We start from the raw sequence: 22,496 nt of genomic DNA on the forward strand, positions 1-22,496 counted from the left end.
GGGACGGGCAGACAGACCGTCAGTGATCAGCAACAGCCGAACCGGAGCAGTCTTCCTGGCATCTCTGACCAACCTCAGAGATAATTATTCTCAAAGAATATCTGGCACAGAGTGTTCTGGCTTCGTTTTTCCCCCACTGCCTTTGCAGAGCGTCTAATTGCAACATTGTATGAGAACACAGAACAAGCATGTGCTATGTCCTGTGTTGGTCTTCAGGCTGTCAGGGTGCCTGGGGACAGTGGAGGGAGTGAGATGGGATGTAGGCAAGGGAGACAGAAGCAGAAAAGAAGTGGATCACCAAGGCTCTGATCTGGAGGCCGGTGTCCTGAACACATGGCCCTGTATTATTTGATCAATTCTCCCAGCACCCTTCAGCCTTCTTTATGGTCCAACTCTCACATCCATACATGACTACTAGAAAACCACAGCTTTGACTGTATGAACCTTTGTTGGCAAAGTAACGTCTCTGCTTTTTAATACACTGTCTAGGTCTGTCATAACTTTTCTACCATAAAGAAGGCTGAATGCTGAAGAATTGATGCTTTGGGGCTGTGGTATTAGAGAAGGCGCTTGAGAGTCCGCTGGACTGCAAGGAGATCAAACCAGTTAAACCTAAAGGAAATCAACCCGGAATATTCTTTGGAAGGACCGGTGCTGAAGCTGAAGCTCCAATACTTTGGCCACCTGATGTGAAGAGTCAACTCATTGGAAAAGACCCTGATGCTGGGAAAGATTGAAGGCAGGAGAAGGGGACGACAGAGGATGAGATGGTTGGATGGCATCACCGCCTCAATGGACATGAGTCTGAACAAAGTCTAGGAGATGGTGAAGTACAGGGAAGCCTGGCACGCTGCAGTCCATGGGGTCGCAAAGAGTTGGATGTGACTGAGTGACTGAACAACAGTAGCCCAGCAACTCTCAGAGAGGCTATGTGTTCTCATGGCTACAGATCCTGGACCTGAAGCCTGGAAGACCAAGGTCAGAGCCAAGTGTCAGCTCTTTTGTGCTGTGTGACTTTGGGTGGTGACAATGCCCTGGGTCTGTCTCCTAATGTGTCAAGTGGGGATAACACTGTTCTGACTGCAAGGTGGCTTGGAGGGCATAGCGTGTAGAGCAACTACAGGCCTGGGATGAGTGTGTTGTAAGTGAAAGTTGTCGGTGGAAATGGAAGTTGGCGTTTTCTGCCTTTGCTCACAGGGGCTTGCCTGCTGGCTAAGTTGGTAAAGAATCTGTCTGCCAGTAAAGGAGACACAGGAGACATGGGTTCGATCCTTGGGTTGGGAAGATCCCCTGGAAGAGGAAATGGCAACCCAATCCAGTATTCTTGCCTAGAGAATTCTGTGGACAGAGGAGCCTGGCGGGCTACATTCCATGGGATCACAAAGAGTCGGACACGACTGAGCATACACCCACCACCATGCACCAAGAGTTGGAAGACTGGCTTCTGACCTTGACTATGGTTAGGGAGATACCTTAGCATTCAAGCCAGGAGACTTTTGATTGTTTAAGGAGTTCCGATATTAGTGGCTCTGGAACAACTTTCAGGAACATGACTGTCCTGGGCAAGTTAGTATATCCAACTCCCCATATTGGTCTTGGTTGAGTCACTCACCCTCTTTAAACCTCAGTTTTATCAATTTTAAAACATAAAAAAATACCCGTCCTAGCTCATGGGACGGGAGGCTCAAATGAGATCATAAATGTAGAAAGTGTTTCGAAAATGAGGGATCAGTATACAAATTCACAGGTTATTTCCAGATGAAAAAGGCCCCAAAGTGGGTGAAACAGTCAAAAGGTATAAATTTCCAGTTCTAAAGTCAGTCCTGGGGATGTCACATATGGCCTGGCATCTGTAGTTAACAGTGCTGTATTGTCTATTTGAAATTTGCTAAGAGGGTAGATCTTTAAAATTCTCATCACAAGAAAAATATTGCTGTGAGTGAAGATTGTTAACTAAACATAGTGTGATGATCATTTTACAATGTACACAAATATCAAATCATTATGTTCTACACCAAAAACGAATCCAACGTTTCCTGTCTATTATATCTTAATAAAGCTGAAAAAGTTAAAACATACAAGAGAGGGAAATAGGTGTGCTGATTAACTTATATGCAGAGTACATCATGAGAAACACTGGACTGAGACTCACGTCCATCGAGTCAGTGATGCCATCCAGCCATCTCATCCTCTGTTGTCCCCTTCTCCTCCTACCCCCAATCCCTCCCAGCATCAGACTGTTCCAATGAGTCAACTCTTCGCATGAGGTGGCCAAAGTACTGGAGTTTCAGCTTCAGCATCATTCCCTCCAAAGAAATCCCAGGGCTGATCTCCTTCAGAATGGACTGGTTGGAAACACAAGCTGGAATCAAGATTGCCGGGAGAAATATCAGTAACCTCAGATATGCAGATGACACAACCTTATGGGAGAAAGTGGAGAGGAACTAAAAACCCTCTTGATGAAAGTGAAAGTGGAGAGTGAAAAAGTTGGCTTAAAGCTCAACATTCAGAAAACAAAGATCATGGCATCCAGTCCCATCACTTCATGGCAAGTAGATGGGTAAACACTGGAAACAGTGTCAGACTTTATTTTTGGGGGCTCCAAAATCACTGCAGATGGCGACTGCAGCCACGAAAGTAAAAGATGCTTACTCCTTGGAAGGAAAGTTATGACCAACCTAGATAGCATATTGAAAAACAGAGACATTACTTTGCCAACAAAGGTTCGTCTAGTCAAGGCTATGGTTTTTCCTGTGGTCATGTATGGATGTGAGAGTTGGACTGTGAAGAAGGCTGAGTGCTGAAGAATTGATGCTTTTGAACTGTGGTGTTGGAGAAGACTCTTGAGAGTCCCTCAGACTGCAAGGAGATCCAACCAGTCCATTCTGAAGGAGATCAGCCCTGGGATTTCTTTGGAGGGAATGATGCTGAAGCTGAAACTCCTGTACTTTGGCCACCTCATGGGAAGAGTTGACTCATTGGAAAAGTCTGATGCTGGGAGGGATTGGGGGTAGGAGGAGAAGGGGACTACAGAGGATGAGATGGCTGGATGGCATCACTGACTCGATGGACGTGAGTCTGAGTGAACTCCGGGAGTTGGTGATGGACAGGGAGGCCTGGCGTGCTGCGATTCATGGGGTTGCAAAGAGTCGGACACGACTGAGCGACTGATCTGATCTGATCTGATAGTATAATTAGTGATCTGATCTGTATCTTTTTTTTACAAATTAAATGAATAATAATATTCATAATAACATTCAGAGGTTTAGCAACTTCTTAGTAGTGCTAAAGCCTGCAAACAAGCCCCATCATTTCCGATATGTGATTACCAATAAATGACTTCATTGTGATTTTCCTGAACCTGTGCATCTGTGGAGCCAGTTTCATAACTGGATCTATCTTTTGGTGCAAAGAAGAGTGACGTGTCTCAGTGGTACAGTTGACATCTCCGTTTTCTTCTCTTGGTCCGAGAGTAAACGCAGACTTTTTCCCAGTGTTTTAATTGGTTTCTTTTATTGGAGTATAATTGCTTTCCAATAGTGTATTAGTTTCTGCTCTAGAGCAATGTGAATCAGCCATACGTATACGTATGTCCCCTCCCTCTGGAGCCCCCCTCCCACCCCATCCTCCACCCCACCCCTCTAGGTCGTCCCAAGGCACTGAGCTGAGCTCCCTGTGCTGTACATCAGCTTCGCACTAGCTATCTGTTTTACACGTGGCAGTGTGTGTGTCAACGCCGCTCTCTCAGTTTGCCCCACCCTCCCCTTCCACTCGTGTCCACATGACCACTCTCTGTGTCTGCATCTCTCTTCCTGCCCTGCAGAGAGGTTCATCAGTACCATTTCCCCAGATTCCATATATGTGTGTTCATATACGATACTTGTTTTTCTGACTTCCTTCACTCCATATGACAGACTCTAGGTTCATCCACATCACTACAAACGACCCAATTTCGTTCCTTTTTATGGCTCCAGTGTTTTAAGGTTCTCCCAGTCATGGTCACAAGAATTAGCATCAGAGAGCCAGGGAATGGCATCCAGTTTGAGGTCTTTAAAACGTTTAGAAAATGACTAGATAAGCTGTCTGTCTCTGCATATGACTGCTTTGGTGGTCTCTGAGTGGCAGTAAGTGAAATGTTATTGCTTCCATGCCACGTAATTTCCCCATAACACAAAGGCTAAGTATATTCCCCTTGGCTCCATCATAAGAATGTTGCTGCAAGCATGGGCTCTGGCGTCCTCTGGATCTGTTGGGGGTGGGGGTGCTCTTTAAGCATCCTTGGGCCCCAGAGCCTGATGAACTCACTGTTACAAATACTGATCTTGACTCAGAGAGAAGCTGGGGATTTAAGGTCAAACTTTAAAAAAAATTAGGAGATGTGTTATAATTACTTGATGGAAGCATAGTGTGCTTGGAGCTAAATGTTGATTAATGTTAATTTTAGGGTAAATAGAGAGAGAGAAAGACAAGAAAAGCCAGTGGACTCCAGAGCTAAAAATATTCCCGAGTTGAGCACTCAGCATCTCTGGGGATATAAGCTGATAATTACTTCTGAGAAGTGATTACCTGTGCTTTTGTAATTAACCTTGAGGTTCCTCTGGATGCTGGGGCTTCTCTCCTGGGAGGTACCAGTCACTGTGATTCATGGACCATTGAACTAAATCCAGAAATGCCCGCATGCTAAGGAACTCCATGCGGCTCGTTCAGAACACGTGTCTTCTCTTTTCTTGGTGGAATACAGGACGGACGTTGTTCGTTGGAGACTGAATCGGTTGGGAAGGGAATGAGACATCGGGCCGCACTGTAGTTACTTGCCTCAAAGAGAATGATGTGATCTGGAAAGGAGATCACAGAGAAACTTGCAGCTTATTTTAATTAAAGCCCCTTGAAGAGCCTTTCCATCCTGGAGTCCTCTGTTTCACTTGGGAAAGCCCAGAAAAGAAAAGGCTAATCAGCCCTTCAGCATTCTGGCACCGACATGCATAAGCTGTATCCAAAATAAAGAGAAAGGGAGAGACCCAGGGAGGTAGAAGGATCTTGTAGTCTGTAAATGAGGAATGAAATTGAATCCTTTAAACTAGAATTGGGTTGAAATTAAATGGGCATAGTGGGTAGGGACATGGAAGCCTGGCATGCTGCAGTCCATGGGATCGCAGAGTAGGACGCGACTTAGCGATTAAACAACAGGGGATGGGAATGAGGGGACAACATTGTATTCCCTTCTCTCGTAGAGAACCTCTGAGACTCGAAGGCACTAGAATCCACCATAGCAAATAGAGCTCATTCATTTTCTAGAGCAGATACTGTCGGTTGCTCACTGATAGCTCGTCTCCCTTTTATCCTTATTAACAGAACCCTGGTTTTATTTGGATGATCAGTTCTCCTTCCTAAGGCCATGTGTCCCAGTAAGACAATCAAGGCCATCCCACGGTGCTACCAGGCAGTGGTTTGGGCAAGAGCTGTGTGTGTGTGTGTGCTTAGTTGCTCAGTCGTGTCCGACTCTTGTGACCCCATAGACTGTAACCCACCAGACTCCTCTGTCCATGGGATTCTCCAGGAATGCTGGAGTGGGTTGCCATTTCCTTCTCCAGGGGATCTTCACAGTACCATTTTGCCCAGTGAGATATGAAGGAGTGTGTACTTGGGGATGGGGGAACCTGGCAAAGAATTTTGTCTGTTTGTTTGCTTATAAAATGAGACCACCAGGAAGAGGCGGTCACCTTCAGCGTCTTTTGGATGCTGGTGTTTGCATGTGGTGCCAGAGCCCACCACTTTGCTTCCGTGAGATGAATGAGCCTGGATACCAGCCAACCCGCTGAGGAGGGCAGTGGGAAAGATGAAAGGAACTTTGCTCACGAATGACATTAAGGATCCCATGAATTAACTAACCTTGGAGCTGCTCTTCCTTGGCACTTCTAACCATGTAAATAACCCCCCAGTTGTTTATGGCAGTTGATTCAGGGTTCTTTTGCCAGCCGTTGAAAACATCCTGATACAGTACTTTCTTTGAAGAATTATGTGGTTTATAACAAATCCATTTCTTAGACAGTACAAGGCGCCTCAAAATCTTAGGAGGGGATATTCTGAACCTCACCCCCCCACCACCCCCCACCGGGACAATACTCAAGATTAGCAATAACTATAATGAGAAATTGTGCTTGTTTAGGATATAGGTTGTTCATCCTTTCCTGCAAGGCATGAAAAACGAACATTATCGTTCCTATTTTCACGATGAGAAAATAAACACAAGAAGGTAGAATGATTTACCTGACACATTTAGCCACGTGTTGATGACAGAGCTGGGATTAAAAAACCTAAGTCTGGCAAAGAGAAATGTTTTGACAGTGAGAAAGTAAATGTAGGAAAAGATTCGAAAGCATGGACTTTGGAAGCTGCCAGAATTAGGTTTAAATTCCCAGTCTACTTCTTGTTAGACAAGTGATATAAATCTCTCTGATCTTTAGCTTCCTCGTCTGTAATATGACAGTTGTAAAGCCCACATCAGCAGGGCATTTCAAGGCATTAAGGAGAAAAGATTTTTAAAGTACTGAATCTGATGCTTGTTACATTACAGATTTCCTTCTCCTAAAAACTGTCTATAAACCCTTATTGAAAGAAATGTTGTCACTCTATCCTTGCCCCCTTTTGAAAGATGAAATAGGCAACCGTGAAGCCCAACTAAGGGAAAGACTAGATAGAGCTAATTATTTCTAAAAATCCTTTAAGATATAAAGATCCTAAGGTATGAAAAAAGGAAACACATGAAACAAAGAATTACAATTGAGAGTGTGTCTGGCCCATTGACGAAAGCCGATGATATAAAACAGAATGCCACGTAATGGAGACAGGGTTGGGAAATTTATGTGGGAAAGAAAACAAAACCGTGAAGACAGGCCAGAACGGAGCAGCAATGAACAAGTATGGAAGAGAAAGAGCCGGGGGCCATAGAGGTATGCCAGCTAAACCTTCAGGCGGTTGTATTTTGCTCTTATTAAGAAAAAGGCATTCGTAGCCTTGGAATTCACAAGCGAGTGCCCAGCAGGAGGGAGCTTTGAGCTGATCCTCCCACCCAGACAAGACTCTGTCAGGCCTCAGGCCTCTCTTAGGATTCTTTCTGGCTTCACCTCTTCTTTCTGGAGAATGAAGTCTGTAATGTAACAAGCTTTGAAGTGATGGAGGGGGGCTTTGAAGAAAATCCAGAGAAGGCAAATAACAATGATTAAAGGGCTGGAAGGCAGGACTAAAGGAGCAGCAGAGGCTTCTCTTGTAGAAATGAGGGCAGGCGGGGAACCGAGTGATCTCAGGGCCTGGACGGATGTGTGTTGAGGTCCGGATCAGACCCTTCCACCCTTCTGTATCTTCTGTACCTGGTCAGGGCTCTGCACTCTTTAGATGCTCAGGAAACTGTATTTCGATATTGGTGATGTAAGTTTTAAATGCCTTCTGGAAGTGTAGGTGGAACAATTAAAAAAAAAAAATTTGTGGCACTAAATATTATAGAACTTGGAATCTTCTCTTAGGAACTTTTTTAGTGACTATTGTAGAAAAACCATCAAGTTGGTTTCCTTGTATTGAAGCCTTCAGAGAAGTGAGGCCAAAGAAAAGAAAATCTATGCTAGAGAGAGCACAGGTAGGGGCCCTGGGTTTACATACGTGTTCTGTCATTTACTCACTGTAAATTTGGGCCAGGTCATTAGCCTCTCTGAGCCTCAGTTTCCTTGTGTAAATTGGGGGTGATAATAGCAGTCATATTAACTGTAAGGGTTAAATCAGTAACGTCTCTTGGTACTTAGTGCTTAGAACATGGGGATGGATATTGGTGCTTAGGAATAAGGCAGCCCACATTAGCTATTATTTCTGAGTAGGAAGAGAGGCTCAGTCTGCTCACATGAACGTGTGCTTAGAAATGCCTTAGCCTTGAATGCTTGTGTTCATGGACTCAAGCTCCCGCATTGCGTTTGGCTTAGTCTCCTGCCCTGCCATGCCCCAACTCCCCTCCCAGCTTCACTTGGAGCCCCTCTCACCTGAAGCCCCATCTGAAGCTGGGGGTGGCAGGGTGGCTGCTGATGTAAGAAGTGCCCAACTCAGTCCTCATCACTTGACCCTCGAGGTGGCCTGAACCGGTTCACCCCCTCCCCTTACTCTCTCTGGAAATTTCAACTAACAGATTCCGGTGACCAGGACTCACTCGGCAGCAGTCTCCGTCATTGGAAGGTCATCAGGATTTGGTGGTTCAGCCCTCCCTTTCAGGACTGTCCATGTGGGCCCTGGTGAGTGGTCAGTGGGCGCAGAAACTGGTGGTGAGAGGGGGCCAACAGTGGGAGAGGAGAGGCGACATGGCCTCAGAGAGTCCTCTTCCTGACGGCCTCCCAGTTCATTGATGGTCTGGGCGTGCTTCATGTTGATTTGAGCTGCTTAGCTCTTTGAAACCAAATGACCTTGCCCTGGACACCTGGCCCACTGTCCCCTCCTCCTGGCGTGAGAAGCCGCTCGGTAAACGCGGCTAAACATGACGACGATGGTGCTGATGAGGAGGAGGGCCGGGGGGCCACACAGATGACGTGTTTTAGCATCTGAGTTCTCCAAACCAGCTGTGTTCTCTTGCACTGTACACCACCGCCCCAACCTAGCCTTTGACCAAGACCAGACGCACACAGAAGCCCCCTGTTTCCTTGGGTGACCAACACAATTCAGTTCCAGTTTCAGGCCATCTTTTCTCTCTTCTCCCTTTCTTTTTTGTTTAATATTGGAGACTCAGATCCTTGGGTCTCTGCATCCATTACTCAGCTGAACCCTGGCTCCTTCAGTTTAATCACTTTGGAGTTAAGAGTTCTACCAATGAGCATAATGAAACTCCCTTTTCTATTTAAAAGTGTGGAATTGCATCTCTATGGGATATTAGATGCTAAAGTCAGTCTGTGAGGCAAAGACCAAGTACACTCTGGAGGGCCTTCCCTGGTGGTCCGGTGGTTAGGGCTCAGTATTTCCACTGCAGGAGGCATGACTTCGATCCCTGGCCAGGGAACTAAGACTTTGCATGCCACGCGGCATGGCAAAAAAAAAAAAGGAAAGGAAAGAAAGAATATGACTGTGGAAAGTGCTTGAAAGTGAGAGCATTAGTTGCTCAGTCATATCTAACTCTGCAACTCCATGGACTGTAGCCCACCAGGCTCCTTTGTCCATGGGATTCTCCAGGCAAGAATGCTAGAGAGGGTTGCCATTCCTTTCTCCAGGGGATCTTCCTGACCCAGGGATCAAACCCCAGTCTCCTATATTGCAGGTGGGTTCTTTGCCCTCTGAGCCACCAGGGGAGCCCATGGAAAGTACTTTATGTCATCCTAAAGCAAATGGTGGCATATGAGGTTTGCTGGACAGTAACAGCCATGCACACTGGTTATTGTAATACATTCAGTTATGTAGCTTGTATGATGAAGGGTTTTATACAAAATCAATTTCCTGCCTCCCTTTTCCCTGCCTCTGTCTCTCTTTGCTGAGCACAGGTGGCTTGATACGCATGAGTTAGGTGCGTGTAGAGGTGCCTGCATCCTGAACCAGCTGCCTGTCCCTCCTCAGAGCTTCCAGATGGGGAGAAGGGGCTGTCATCTCCCAGCTGTGCAGGGGAGGTCCTGTTGGGCCCCTCCTTCTTCCCACACTCCTAAAGCCCCTTCTTCAGCCCCACAGGCAAATATACTCATCTGAGACCTAATCAGGAGACTAAAAGGAAAAATGAAGAGCTGGGAAATAGTCCTTACCCACCAGGGATGCCTACTCTTGGCTTCCCTGGTAAAGACAGACTGTGATAGGGAGGAGAGGAAAGAAAGAAGATGGGTGATTTGGGACTCTCACCCCTGGGTTCATTCTACCCGCAGCCCTGAGCTCTGAAGGTCGAGTGTTAAACAGGCACCTGGAGCCTTCGTTTTGCCCACGCTCCTTTGAGTTTTGTATCAGAAATGCGCAGTTCAGTTCAGTCACTCAGTCATGTCCGACTCTTTGCAACCCCATGGACTGCAGCACGCCAGGCTTCCCTGTCCATCACCAACTGTCCAAAACAGGCAATCCCTCTGAAAACCTCACTCCTCTTCCAATATCAGTCCTGATATCCCCAGGAGTGAGGGTGCTCTTGTTCCCGTGGAGAGCAGGATGGCTGACAGTCTGAGAGTGTCTGTGAGTTTTGCATAGGCCACGGCTGACTTCTAAATGAAAATCACCTAGCATGGCTTCCCTAATGGCTTAGCAGGTAAAGAATGCAGGAGACGTAGGAGATGCAGGTTCAACCCCAGGGTTGGGAAGATCCCCTGGAGAAGGAAATCTCAAATCACTCTAGTATTCTCACCTGAAAAATCCCATGGACAGAGGAACCTGGAGGGCTCCAGTCCATGGGGGTCGCTAAGAGTTGGACATGACTGAGAGACTAAACATACCTTGTGGTTTCCCATATGTCTGATGAATACTGTAAAAATGAAATGCAGATCTTTGCCATGGACTCTTGAGCAAATACATAGACTGTTATATCTCAGAGTTATTTATTTCTCTTTATTTCCAGGGTGCCCAGTGCCACCCATCTGGAGGCACTAGTAAAAAATGGCAAATAGTTTCTCAATTATCCGAACATTTATATTTTATTTGGAGCAGGCAGCATGTTTTGGATAATAAAATAATAAAGTGTATTTTATAATTTTATAAAATGTAAATTCTGAATATATTTTATTCATATATATTAAAAATATTCTAATGTAATAAAGTGTAATGCAGTTGGATCACAAAATGATAATGTGTGTGTGTATGTGTTCAGTCACTAAGTCGTGTTCAACTCCTTGGACACCATGGACTGGAGCCTGCCAGGCTCCTCCGTCCATGGGATTCTCTAGGCAAGAATAGTGGAGTGGGTTGCCATTTCTTTCTCCAGGGGATCTTCCCGACCCAGGGGTCAAATTCACATCTCCCGAGTCTCCTGCATTGGCAAGCAGGTTCTTTACCACTAGTGCCACCTGGGAAGCTCCAAATGACAAGTAATAAAAAAAAAATAAAAAGACTCAGGAGAAAATAGGCCTCCTCCTGGAGGAGGGCAAGGCAACCCACTCTGGAGTATTCCCGAGTGGGCGGGGCTCCAGGGCCGGGGGTGTGGCCCACAGGAACTCACAGAAAGTCCTTTGGAGGGAATGATGCTCAAGAAAGAGCCAGTTTCTTTAGGTCCAGTGAGACGCACCTCACTTGTCCCTCCCTGACAGGACTGCGGGTCTGTGTCTCCATGGGTTGGCTCTTGTTCTAGCTCTGGTTTCAGGGGAGAAGGCCCATTGACCTTTCCCAGGCTCCTGCTTTTTTTCTTCCTCACCCCTTCTCCTCTGCCTCATCATCTTTCTCTCACTCTTGAAGGGCTGGTCCAGTGCAGATACCGAGCCATCTAGCTAACATCTGCATTCAGAGCAGCAAGTAAAGGATTGAGGTGGCTAACTGGACAAGTCCAGGCACATGGGCCTGTCAGCTGACAGTTACAGATACGTGAAATGACTTCTTTTTCTTTCTATTAATTATCAGCACAATTCCATATTTCAACATTCCCTTTTATGCTGGGTGTCCAGAAATGGCACTGCACCAGGACTTGTATTAAAGGATAACATTTAATATTTTGATGCATCAAAATGGTCTGGTCAAAGATCATTTCTTTTTATACGTGAGTAATGTGTATCCCACTCCTCCCCTTCTGGAACTTTCTCTATCCCTTGGAGTGGTGACTAGTGTCTGAATTTTAAGGATGAGGTATGGGATGGTGGAGACTTTGGAAGGGGTGAGATTATCTGCTTATTCATTCTTTAAAAAAAGAACTAATAGCTGACTTTTTTTTTAACTTGACAAAATAGTCTCTCATCAGAATAATTGTATCAAAGTGGCAATGTCAAATATCATGCCCTCTACTTTGCTGATTGTAGGTTCTTGATCTCTACTTGTTATTATGGCTGTTAATTTAACCTGAAACTGAAATTTAGTAAGGCTTCCAGAGAGAAGGTAACCAAATGGCAGATATCTCTGGCACTATGGATATGCATGCTGCTGCTGCTGCTAAGTCACTTCAGTCATGTCCAACTCTGTGCAACCCCATAGACGGCAGCCCACCAGGCTCCCCCATCCCTGGGATTCTCCAGGCAAGAACACTGGAGTGGGTTGCCATTTCCTTCTCCGATGGATATGCATATATGTGAACTATTTCCTTCCTTCCCTCCCTCCCTCCTCTTTTTCCTCCTCCCTCCAGTTACAAATGTTGAATGTCACTTGGGATTGGCCTCTTAGCCCTTTACAGAGATGTATTATGCTCATCCTAATCAACCAGATAAAGCCTTGTATCCATTTTAAATAATGATAGATTTGGTTTAGCAATGATGATAGCAGGTTTTTCTTGGTCAGACTTGGCACAAAGAATATCTTCTTCAAGTTGTCTCTAGGCCCTGGCCAATCTACTGCATCAAGAGAAAGCAGGTTGAGATAGAGTGCCATACGGTACAGGGCGCATCAGAACATCAGAGTTGCTCCTTCTGGAATATGTTTTGACTGAAGCTTGATTCACCCTTTAAAGAAATCCAAAATAGATTCCTTACCTATAACATTTATTTGGCAACACTTTGAATTTTAATGTAAACCTGAGTAACAGAGACACCACTAAATCTGGCAGCATATTAATGTCACTGATCACACATTTTATTTATAGAATTCACCCTCCCCTCAGTTCTCAGTGAGAAGCCCATAGACGATAATTAAGCCTTATAAAAACACAATAGGATATAACATAATAGAACCACCCTGCTGTCAAGACACACAGAGCAGGGAAGTCAGAGGAACACAAAGAATACAATGTGTCCAATTGAGACCTGCTGCGGGAATGTCACAAACCAGTGCCCTCCAAAGGGTAAGTAAGGGGAAAAGTGATTTCCACAGGCAACTGGGGATTGACTCTTAATTTTCAGAAAACAGCAAACCAACCAGCAGACTAATCAATCCACCAAAAAATTAACCAATCACGTGAAGGGCAATTGTCCACAGCAGAGTGAAGAGTGGAAGGCACCATCTTTGTACTCAAGGAGTTCACAATCTTTTGGGAAGGAAAGGCTTAAAATAAAAATACAGTGCGACAGTGGTTCAAAACCTATCACGAGGAAGAAGAGATCAAGCAAATAATTTAGAAAGCACATTATATGAATCTAAGGGAAGGCTAGGTGACTATGCCCAAGAATGTTGGGCAAGACTTTACTTGAGGAGGTAGGGCTTGAACTGGGCCTAAAATGATGCGAAAAGTTTGACTAGAAAGAGGAGAAAGCAAATTGTATGAAAAAAGAAAAATACTGGAAAGTCAGACACTCAGAAAAACATTTATTCAAATATTGAGTGCAGTAGTTCACAAAATAAAATATCAGACAAGGCAATAGTGGGTATATTGTCTTCCTTTTAAAATGGAACAATGTCAAAATGATAATGTGTAGTAAAAAAAAAAAATGTAGATATGCTACATGTGATCCAATCTGTAAAAGAAATTTATATGTAGCAGAGAAAAAAGACTAGAAGGGAATACATCAAATGGTAATACTACTTTTTTTTTTTAATGGGAGATAAAAATATGAGTGATTTTTATTTTTTCTTTGAGCTTTATGTTTTCCAAATCCTAATCTAAACAATAAAATCTCTATGATAAAGTAAAAACAAAAGGAGATAAAACATATCAAAATATATGTATATTTTTAAAGAAACTATCTTTTATTTATTATTTATTGATTTATTTGTGGCTGCTCTGGGTCTTCATTGCTGTATATGGGCTTCCTCTGTTTGCAGCTAGTGGAGGCTACCCTTCCTTGGGGTGTGTGGGTTTCTCATTGCAGAGTCTTCCCCAGAGCATGGGCTCCAGGTGTGCAGACTTCAGTAGCTGTGGCTCACAAACTTTTGTTACTCCGAGGCATGTGGAATCCCAGGCCAGGGATCAAACCGGTGTCCCCTGCATTGCAAGGCAGATTCTTGTCCACTACACTAACAGAAAAGTCCAAAAAATATGTATATTTTTAATGGCCTCCATATACAGATTTTACACGCTATCGTTCATCCATCCAGAGACCACTGGGAAGAGTGTGTTAGAAAGATTATATTTATGGGCTGAATTGTGTTTCACCCCACATTTATTTGCTGAAGCACTTACCCCCCAGTATGACTGTATTTGGAGATGACACTTTTAAAGAGGTCATATTAAGGTTGCTGCTGCTAAGTCACTTCAGTCGTGTCCGACTCTGCGCGACCCCAGAGACGGCAGCCCACCAGGCTCCCCCGTCCCTGGGATTCTCCAAGCAAGGACACTGGAGTGGGCTGCCATTTCCCTCTCCAATGCATGAATGTGAAAAGTGAAAGTGAAGTCGCTCAGTCATGTCCGACTCCTAGTGACCCCATGGACTGCAGCCCACCAGGCTCCTCCGTCCATGGGATTCTCCAGGCAAGAGTGCTGGAGTGGGGTGCCATTGCCTTCTCTGATATTAAGGTTAACTGAGGTCATAAGGGTGGGATCCTAATCCAATAGGACTGGTGTCCTTATCAGAAGAGAATGAGACATCGGAGATGTGTGTACACAGAGAAAAGCCGTGTGAGGACACGGTGAGAGGTGGCCATGTGCAAGCCAAGGAGAGAGAGGAACCAGCACTGCCAACACCTGGTCTTGGATTTCCAGCCCGCAGAACCGCGAGAATAAATTTCTGTTCTTTTACCACCCTGTCTGTGGCGTTTTGTTTTGGCAGCCCTGGCAGACTAATGTAATTTCTTCATATAATGCATTATTTGGATACTATAATTTGTCCACCTTTTTTTTTGCTGTGGGCTCAGTGGTTAAGAATCCACCTGCCAATGCAAGAGACTCAGGTTCAATCCCTGGTTCAGGAAGATCCCCTGGAGTAGGAAATGGCAACCTACTTTAGTCTTCTTGCCTGGGAAATTTCAAGGACAGAGGAGCCTGGTGGGGCTACAGTCCATGGGGTTGCAAGAGAGTCAGACATGAGTTAGCGACTAAACAACATTTTTGTTATAACATTAACAAAATAACTCAGGACATTTATCCATCAGAATGAACCCTCCATACCATCGATGTGTCCCATTCTTGCTAATTGATCTTGCTGGGCACCCTGGAACACTGGCCCTGGATCAACACCAGCAGAAGCTACAGACCGTATAAGGCACAGAGGACAGGACCCTGCAGTGCATCCCCTATAAGGGGTGGTGGTGGTGGAGTGATTTCCGCACACAACTGGGGATTGACTCTTAATTTTCAGAAACGGGAAGCAAATGGAATTTTCCACCTGAATTATCTACTATAAGAAGTCATCCAGGTAGACAATCCAGGTGGGAAATTCCATTTGCTTCCCACGTGGCTCCACCCAGCTCTTCCTTCAGGACTGAAGGAACTATTTACCCCAACTTCTGCTCCTCTTTCTGTCCTCCCTGGGAGCTCTGGGCACTGTCCTCTCTGAAGGCTTACAAAGGAAGCCTCTTCACCCAAGGATGGGCCCCTTCTTGGGGGCAGCCTCCCTCTAATGACTGCTCAAGGAAGGCTCAAAGAGGTCTGACCCCCTTCTCCCAATAAGGGACATCTCTGAAAAGCCAACCAGCTCCTGGTCCCCCCGTACAATCAACGAAGACCTTGGCTGAGTTCACAGTCCAATTTTACCCTCCGGTCAGTTCTGATTCCTTCCCTTCCCACTGAGGTATGAGCCTGCCCTAATAATTTCCTGTTTGCACAGAGCTTTTAGGAAACTGACCTGTGACATTTCCCAATTTATCTGCTCCATCTCTTCCTGCCCCAAACCCAGATGGCTTATCCATGTCATCTCAAGACAATTACCTGCACATCAAGGATTATAGTTGGTGACCTTTTGTGTAACACTCAGGTGGCATTTCGTGACTTCTGGTGAGCAGGGAGATTTATTTTATCTCTGATTGGAATTTCTGCTCTTGGGCCCTGGGGTTAAGTCCTGAAGGCTGCTCCAGCTCACTCTGCCTTTCTCACCAGGTGGTTTTGTCCTCATCCAGCATGGAGAGGTTTGAAATCAGGGAGTCTAGGTCTTCTTTGGTGCTAAGCAGTTGTTCTTTATTAGAATGTTAAATGTTAAAGCTGAAAAGCACTTTAGAAATGATCTGACTCTAGGGCCTTCCCTGGTGGTCTGGTGGTTACGAATCTGCAATTCAGGGGATGTGGGTTCGACCCCTGGCTGGGGAACTAAGGTCTCACATGTCTCCGACCGACTAAGCCCACGCACCACAACTACTGAGCTTCTGTGCCACCAGCGTTAGAGAGTAATGAAGACCCCACGTGCCACAACTAAGACTTGAAAACAGCCAAATAAACCTATTTTTCTTTTAATGTTTAAAAAAATAAGAAATCATCTGACTCTAGAATGACCAAGGGTTTTTAATGCGTACTGCAACTTGGATCAGCTTGTAGTGTCTGTTGGAGAGCTGCCTTAAGGCTTCAGAGGACAGCTGGGGTTCAACGTAAAGGAGTGGTGGATGGCTATGGGTGTGGGGCGTGGATGTGAGTTGTCACTTCATGGACACCCTTGGTAATCCTATTCTGTTTTTTTTACTGGAGATGAAACTGGTCCAAGATCAAATCTACCCAAGCTTATGTGGCTGGTTACAGCCATTTGAACCATAGCCAATTATGTCCCAACTAACAGTCCAGACCCCTCCATCCCACGGATGCTGCAGCTTGCCTCTCTGGCTACCCACGGTTCCAGTTTCTGATCTACTCAAGCACATGAGCCTTGAGCCAGATCCCAGTCTCCGCTCCTTCTTGGCTCTCTTCTGCTGCCATATGTGAGCCTGAGTCTGTGGGCCAAATTCCTATGAGTAGTTTCTGTTTCCTCTGTGTTTCTCATAGTTAAGGCCAGCAAAGTGGGATGGGTAAACTCGGTAACAGATTAAGTCTCTGCCTCTGATCTGCCTTCCCTCTCATTCATTCATTTAGTCATTAAAAAATGTTTTTGGCACTTGACGTTGGGACTATTAAAATTCCTACCAGAAAAGCCTACCAACACCTTTGAGCAGTGGCTTTAAATGTGTAATAAGGCCTATCCTGCTTTGCAGTGGGCAGTTTTCTCTCCCCGCCCCCCACCTCCACCCCACTGCTTGCTAACAGCATCTTGTCCTTCTTTAGGGAACTTTCTCATCCTTCCTGTTCCACATGGTTCTCTTAGAGCTCTCAATCACACGACCAGCCCATACCCTGGCTATGCAGGTGGATATACAGCCAAAACCTGGCTGTGAGAGGCCAATAGTTGGTAATGCTTTACCCTCAGAACCTGTGAATGTATTTTACAAATCTGTTGCCATCTACATGAGAGTATGCTATCAAGTATACATTGCTGTTCATGGCAAAAGGATCTTTGCAGATGGAATTGGGGTTGTAAACTTTAGGATAAGGAGATTACCCTGGATTATCTAGGTGGACCCAATATAATCACATGGGCTCTTAAAAGTGGAAGAGAAAAACAGATGTCTTAGAGAATGTGATAATAGAAAGAAAGGAAAAAAAGCAGGAGAGATTTGAAACTTGAGGAAGATTGGACCCACCATTGCTGGTTTTGGAGATGGAAAAAGGGGCCATGGGCCAACGTATGTGGGTGGCCTCTAGAAGCTGGGAATGGCCCACAGATGGGGAAGGAAATAGAAAAGAAGGCCCTCAATCTTATAAATACAAAGAATGAAACTCGCCAGCAAACTGAGTGAACAAGGAAGTGGATTATCCACCTCACCGCCCCCACCCCCGATAGAACCTATAGAAAGGAACTTAACCCTTTTTTCCCCCATTCCAACTCATATTTTTTTTTATTACAACAGCTTTTTTTAAGTATCAAAGATTATGCTGCTGCTGCTGCCAAGTCGCTTCAGTCGTGTCTGACTCTGTGCGACCCCATAGACGGCAGCCCACCAGGCTCCCCCATCCTTGGGATTCTCCAGGCAAGAACACTGGAGTGGGTTGCCATTTCCTTCTCCAATGCATGAAAGTGAAAAGTGAAAGTGAAGTCGCTCAGTCGTGTCCAACTCTTCTCAACCCCATGGACCGCAGCCTACCAGATTATAATCGTACACTATTGAGAGGTTCAGAACAAATTTCAATTCATTGGGACACTTGCTGTACAGCATTGTGTTGGCCTCTGCTACGTACCAGCATGAACCAGCCACAGGTGTACGTATGTCCCCTCCTTCCTGAACTCCCCTCCCATCCCCCACCCCATCCCACCCTTCTAAGAGGAGACCTTCATTGGACTTCTGACCTCTAGATAATAAAGAGTGGTCTGTTTTAAGCCACTGAGTGGGGCAATAAAAAATGAGAACAATAGCCAAGTCTCTAGCAACAGTGATTGGCTCAGACGTAGGCATGTGGTTCAAGCTGAGCCAATCAGAGTTCTTCCCCTGAGACTCTAAGAGAAGCCTTTTCTCCTGGTGGGACCTATAACGGTATATGGCCCCAGGCCCCTGGCCAATTGGAGAAGCCAACAAGAACTGGGCCAACACATGGGCCAGAGCTGTGATGTGAGCCAGCGCAGGTCCTGACAAGGTTTCTCTCCAGATGTGCTTGATGCCAACTGCATGCCTGCCCTGCCCTGTCACATCATCCAATTAACTCCTTTTGTTTAGATTCATTTCAGCTGGCTTTCTTCTCCTTATCACTGAAGGACCTGTGATGAATTCATGCCCCATCAAAATACCAATCCCTGGTCTTCCATACTTCAAGATCACTTTTTGGGCTCACAGAAATGGCAACCCACTCCAGTATTCTTGCCTGGGAGATTTCACGAGATAGAGGAGCCTGTCAGGCTACAGTCCATGGGATCGCAAAGAGTCAGACATGATTTGGTGACTAAACTACCAGTTTGTTCAGAAGGAAACTGGTAAATGTATGTATTCCCTGGGAGGAATTCCCTGGCATGTTAGCAGAAGTCATATTATCAAATAACTCAGCTTCCATTAAGTGATGACAGAGCCCAAAGGAAATGGTTCATACAACTAGGGAATTTTTTAAAATATGTCTCTCTCTCTATATATATTTAAATTTATATATGTATAATTTTTGGCTGGGCTGGGTCTTTGTTGCTGCACATGGGCTTTCTCTAGTTGTGGTGAGTGAAGGGCTGCTGTTTGCCAGGGTGCATGGGCTTTACAATGCCGTGGCTTCTCTTGTGGCATGTGGGCCCTAGAGTGTGTGGACTCAGCACCTGTGGCACAAGGGCTTCGTTGCCCCAAAGAACGTGGGATCTTCCAGGACAAGGGAGGGTCTTGATCATGTGTTCCAACCACAGTTAACCCACACGGTATGTGGGTTAGCAGTGGACTCATGCTTGAGGCAGGAGGCAACTGTTTGCATACATCCTCCATGGGCTGCCAGCGCGCCCCCACAGCCAGGACCACTGTAGTCCCTTGGGATAACCTTGACTGAACAGGGATGGACCCCACTAGGGTGGCCACTGAAGTCCTGGGAGTGGGCAGGAAAATCACAAGATAGAAAAAGGAGCAAGAGAGAAGCCACACAAAAGAAGCTCCTCATGCAGTTGGCTTATTGTTGGAGCTTGAAATCCTGCCAAGTGTTCATACTTCTTAGTTGTCAGCAGTTTAGTTGGAAACAATAGTGAAAACAGCCCTGTTGGCCTCTACCTAAACTTCAGCAGAGGGGGGGAAAGAAAACCAGCATCAGATGTTGAACTGGAATGGTCTCCTTACCTTATTTGCCCTGACCCCGACTTGCACTGCATTAGCAAGGAATCTAGAACATGGGGCATGGAAAGGCAGTGTTTATGAGACAAGCCTGGGGCTTACACATTCTCTGAGTCAGAGCCCTTGGAGTCGGTGATTTAGCAGGGATGTGGGAGGGAGGCGCTTTGCCAACTCGAAAGCCCCCTTCTTAAGATGAGCATCATAAGCCAACTTGAAAACTCCAATCTTTTCAGCGTTGGGAGTTTACTTTCTCTTGTTAAAATGTCTGGATATTTTTTCTCTGGAAGAAGGGAAAGAAAAGGCTAAGAGTAAAGATGACAGGTTTACTTGGGCATGAAATCACTGTTGGACGACTCCTTTTTTTCTGAGTTAAGTGTCAAAAAATCTGCAATTTACAGAGTGAGTTTCCCTGAAATTACACATGGGGTGGATAATTGAGAGCAAACTGCTTGGACTGTTAGTGGGTAGGGGTGGGGGTGCCGTGCTGCCCTTTCTGGGAATCTGGGTCTCTCCTAGTGCTGGGTTCCTGTGGCAACTTGTTTATTTCCAGCATCATGACCCACACCTGCTCAAGCCCCCAGCTCTTGGCTTCACCCAAATGCCTCATTTCTTGAGCGGTCCTGAGGCCCGCTTCTAGTTTATTTGTAAGATCTGCAAGCACTTACTTTTATAGTGTCACTTGGTCATTTTTTCTTGTGAATCTCAGGAAAACTTGTAAAGAATTTTACAGTCTCCACACACGAGTTTTCCATTTCTGTCTCCATGGGTTCTGACCCCTGGCACTCTCATATGCCTGTCTTCTGGCTGGCTTGGCATCACCACAGACCACCATCCTATCACAAAGCCCATAAAAGGCTCTGCAATCGCAGGTCGGTGTAGAAAACAGCTTCTTTCTAAACGTCTTTACATAACGTGGCTTTCTTGATTAATGTGCTGTGGATAGAGTTTTCTTAGCCTTTATTTGTTCAGTGGCTTTGTGTGTGTGTGTGCAGGTGTTAGGGCTTTGCACAGTCATTAATTAGCACTCATAATGTTACTTGACAGTCAGTTTGCACCAAATCCACCTGAAAAACCTGAGGGTGAATTCTAACTCATTACATAAGGAAAGGAGAGGGTCTGGAAGGAGGCAGCAACACACAGGATGAGACCTCCCCGGAGATGTTAGCATAAGCTTTGCGTGTTTCAGCCTCTTGGTAGCAGTATCCCAAACCAGGACACGACCCCAGGCATCTCCTCATGGCCCAGAGATGCACACCATCCTCACCATTCAGATGCCACACGATGCCTTGCTGTAGCAAGCAAGAATTGAGTTCCTTCTGGGCCCCTGGGAAGAGCTTCCCACGTGGCGCTAGTGAAAAAGAACTTTCCTGCCAATACAGAGACGTAAGAGATGCAGGTTCCATCCCTGGGTCGGGAGGATCCCCTGGAGGCCTGCATGGCAACCCACTCCAGTATTCTTGCCTGGAGAATCCCCATGGACAGAGGAGCCTGGTGGGCTACAGTCCGTGGGGTTGCAAAGAGTCCGACACGACTGAAGCAACTTAGCACGCACTGGGTCCCTGGGAAGGGCTAGTCTTATGCTCAGTGCTCATACGTTCTGAAGTGCAGACCAGAGAAAGTGTCTTTCCTCCGCTATCAGACAGTCTGCGAAGAGGCAAAAGCTCCCCCAGTGAACATCCTTTCTCCCAGCCTCTCCTGACTGAAGTGTAAATGACTTTTGAGAGCAGAGTAAACCAGTCGATGAATTCAGTCTTTGAAGTTCTCGGACTGGGAAGTGGTTCTGAGACTTTGAAAATCTTCAAAGATCTCAGCCTGTGAAATCAATAGTTCATTTTTCAAGTTGCCAGAGTTAAGACAAGAATTCTGCTCAGCCACACTGTGTGAAGGACCTGATGTGAAGGATACTGAAAAGGCCCAGACACTGAGCCTTTGAGACTGTGAGCTCAGAGAAGCATGGGTCATGCCATTGCGGGGCTGCCCAGGGGAGAGTCAAAGGCCAGGGAGTATGTGTCAGTAGGATCCGTTTAGAGACCGGCAGGAATGCAGTGTGAGAATAGGCACGTGGGTTTGGGAGTCAGGGAGTGAAGTTGGGGAAGGGGTGGGGGCTCTTTTCGTGCAGGTATTTACAAAAACCAAAAGTTGGAAGGCCACCGAAATGGTCTGAAATGTGTCCCATCCTTGTGCATTTCTTGACTGAAAAGTTTTTTGGTTTCTTGTCTTCATTTTATTTCTAATTTATTTTTTATTGAAATATAGTTGATTTATAATGTGTTCATTTCTGCTGTGCAACAAAGTGATTCAGCTATATACATAGATACATTCTTTTCCATATTCTTCTCCATATGGTTTATCACAGGATACTGTGTATCGTTCCCTATGCTATATAATAGGACCTTGCTGTTTATCCATCTTCTACATAATGGTTTGCATCTGCTAATCCCAAATGCCCACTCCATCCTTCCCCTATGTCCCCTCTCCCTTGACAATCACAAGTCTGTTTTCTATGTCTGTGGATCTGTTTCGTAGATAAGTTCATTTGTTGATGGATAATTTTGAAACAAATGCTGAAGACATGTAATATTTACTAAGCACTGACTGAGTGTCAGGGGTTATGTTATTGAGTTTACATGAATTATCATGCATTATCTCATTTAGTCTTTATCATAGACTCTATGAGATTTTTGCAGTTCTTCAACTTTTTTTTGGATGAGGAAACAAAACCTCAGAGAGGTCAAGTGACTTATCCAGGACCCCTCAGCTATTTAGGG

This window comes from Bubalus kerabau, chromosome 12 (assembly GCF_029407905.1).
Source record: "Bubalus kerabau isolate K-KA32 ecotype Philippines breed swamp buffalo chromosome 12, PCC_UOA_SB_1v2, whole genome shotgun sequence".
NCBI classification, from domain to species: domain Eukaryota; kingdom Metazoa; phylum Chordata; class Mammalia; order Artiodactyla; family Bovidae; genus Bubalus; species Bubalus kerabau.